We start from the raw sequence: 3,181 nt of genomic DNA on the forward strand, positions 1-3,181 counted from the left end.
GTGCTCGCTTCGGCAGCACATATACTAAAATTGGAACGATACAGAGAAGATTAGCATGGCCCCTGCGCAAGGATGACACGCAAATTCGTGAAGCGTTCCATATTTTTTGCTCAACCATGTTCATAGCAGCCTTATTCATAATAGCCAGAACATGGAAACAGCCTAAGTGTCCCTCAGTAGAAGAGTGGATAAAGAAACTGTGGTACATATACACTATGGAATACTACTCAGCTATTAAAAACAAGGAATTCCCGAAATTTGTGGATAAATGGATTGAGCTAGAAATGATCATAATGAGTGAGTTAACCCAGAAGCAGAAAGAATCAAATGGTATATACTCACTTATATCTGCATACTAGCCCAAGGGGCATGTCCCACGAAAGCCTTCACTTACCAGGAAACTGGGACAGAGGGGAAGGCATCCTATTGGGACTCTAAATGAGAGACGCATGGGAGAACAGCAAAATAAAAGGATACAGAGGGTCCTAGAAATCTACAAGTAGAACAATATGATAGGCAGATTTGGGCCCAGGGGTCCCGCTCAAACTAAGGCACCAGCCAAGGACAATACAGGAGGTAAACTTTAAACCCCTTCCCAGATCTAGCCAATGGTCAGAATATTCTCCACAGTTGAGTGGAGAGTGTGATACGACTTTCTCACGTACTCTGGTGCCTCACATTTGACCATGTCCCCTGGAGGGGGAGACCTGGTGGCACTCAGAGGAAGGACAGCAAGTAGCCAAGAAGAGACTTGATACCCTATGAGAATATATAGGGGGACGTAATCCCCCTCAGGAACAGTCATAGGGGAGGGGAATAATGGGAAAATGGGGGGGGGGAGGAATGGGAGGATACAAGGGATGGGATAAACATTGAGATGTAACAAGAATAAATTAATAAAAAAAAATATCATAAAAAAAAAAAAAAGCAACAGAGCCAACTAACCAGGGCCCAGAGTGGGTTGGGGAGACTGACACCCCAACCAAGGACCATGCATAGACTGAACCTAGGCCCCCTACACAGATGTAGCAGATGGGCAACTCAGACTAGTAAGGAGAGTGGGGGCTGTTTCTGACATGAACTCCGTTGCCTTCTTTTGATTGCTACCCCCACCTCTGGCAGGGCTGCCTTGCCAGGCCACAGGGGAAAAGGGCACACATACTCAGTCCTGATGTGTCTTGATAAGCTGGGGTGGCTTGGAAGGGGGAATCCCCTTCTCTGAAAAACTGGGGAGGGGTGGGGTGAAGAGGGAGGGTGGACCTGGAGGAGAGGAGGAAAGGGGCTGTGATCGGGATGCAAACTGAATAAATAAATTAATTTTTAAAATACTTACTCTGGGGGCTGGAGAGATGGCACAGAGGTTAAGAGCACTGATTGCTCTTCCAGAGGTCCTGAGTTCAATTCCCAGCAACCACATGGTGGCTCACAACCATCTATAATGTGATCTGATGCATACTGTATACATAATAAATAAATCTTTTTTAAAAAATGCTTACTCTGAAAACGGCTCAGGGTCACAGTCTTGGTTCAAGAATCCAGACTGTGTCCCTGACCGGTCAGACTTTGCTAAGCATTCCATAAACTTCCATCTATCTGAGTCTGGTGTCCAAGTGGTCAGTGCACAGCTATTCCTGAGCCCAAATGAGATAGCTATAGCTTGGTTCTGGGAGATGGTTCAGCAGGCAAATGCTCTCTGGCCACACCACCTGATATCCAAAGTTCAATCACTGGGACCCGTGATAGAATCTGGTACTCCTAAGGAGAGACAGATGAGAGCACAAGACAGTTGGCTGGCGGCTCCTAGGCCAGCTAGCCTGGAGGACTCAGCACGAGGTAGCAACAGAAGCAAGACAGACCCTGCCCCAACGAGGCTGAAGGTGAAGACTGACTCCCGAAAGCTGTCCTCTGACCTCCACAAGTGCATTGTCCTTAAGGTCAACATTCTGTTAAATGGCAGAAATGCTAGTGGAAGTTAGAAAGTTCCTTGTTCCCAGGTGTTGGCACAGCATTCCTTTTATCTCAATACTAGGGAGGCAGAAGGAGGCTGATCAATGTGAGTTCGGGGCCAGCCTGGTGTATAGAGCAAGTTTCAGGACAGCCTTGTCTTGAGAAGCGAAACAAACAGAAAATAAAAACAAAACAAAACAAAGCAAAAAAGTAGAGAAAAGTAATTCCTCGTTACCCACAACCACACTGACAAGGGCTCTACAGAACACTCTCGGCTTCTGTGCGCGGGATCCCCAGCACCACCCACAAAAACTTCAATGCTCAAGAATATTCAGTGGCTGCCACTGTTCGGATTAGACATAAACTCTGGCTGGGCAGTCTAGCCCTTTGGCTGCCACCTGCTCTTCTCTCACAAGCCCAGCTCTGCTCTTTCTCCTTCATAAGTCTAATCCCACCGCAATCCCACCAACAGTGCTGTCCAGAAAGCATCCTGAATTTCCAGTCAGCATACATCTCCTTCCACTCCATCCCTGCCTGGAAAATACTATCCATCTAGATGGTTTTTATATTTAATTGTTGGTTTATTTGTTCTAGACAGGACCTCTCTATGTACTCCCAGATAGCCGGGAGCCTGCTATGTAGACCAGGCTGGCCTTAAATTCATAGGGACCTGCCAGCCTCTGCCTCCTGAGTGTTGGAATTAAATGCATGCATCACTATTCCAGGCCAAATGTTTTTTTTTTTAATGCAAGCTACATATGTATTCATATGCTTATTCATTGTGTTCTGGATACACAAATACAAAAGCTGAAGTTCTGCTCCTCATACACAAACACAAACACAAGTTTTTGGTTTTGTTTTTGGCTTGCTTGTTTGTTTGTTTCAAAATAAGAGTTTCTCTGTGCAGCCTTGGCTGTCCTGGACTCACTTTGTAGACCAGGTTGGCCTCAAACTCACAGAGATCTGCCTGCCTCTGCCTCCTGAGTGCTGGGAATACAAGCATGGACCGTTGTGCCCAGCTCTTGTTTTTGTTTTTTGAGACAAAACCAAACCAAACCAAACCAAACAAAAAAGCCATGGTAAGCAGGGCGGTGGTGGCACATGACTTTAATCCCAGCACTTGGGAGGCAGAAGTAGGTGAATTTCTGCGAGTTCAAAGCCAGCCTAGTCTACAAAAGCAAGTCCAGGACAGCCAAGACTACATGGAGAAGCTCTGTCTCAAAAAACAAAAAAC

The 3,181-nt window shown here is 46.1% G+C and overlaps 1 non-coding gene across 1 annotated transcript; it reads left to right on the forward strand.

Moving 5' to 3' along the window:
• LOC127200926 (U6 spliceosomal RNA) lies at positions 1-107 on the forward strand. Its single transcript, XR_007832142.1, has one exon. It is a non-coding gene; the product is annotated as a U6 spliceosomal RNA (small nuclear RNA).
• The last annotated feature ends 3,074 nt before the right edge of the window (positions 108-3,181 follow it).

The sequence above is a fragment of the Acomys russatus genome, chromosome 16 (genome assembly GCF_903995435.1).
Source record: "Acomys russatus chromosome 16, mAcoRus1.1, whole genome shotgun sequence".
NCBI classification, from domain to species: domain Eukaryota; kingdom Metazoa; phylum Chordata; class Mammalia; order Rodentia; family Muridae; genus Acomys; species Acomys russatus.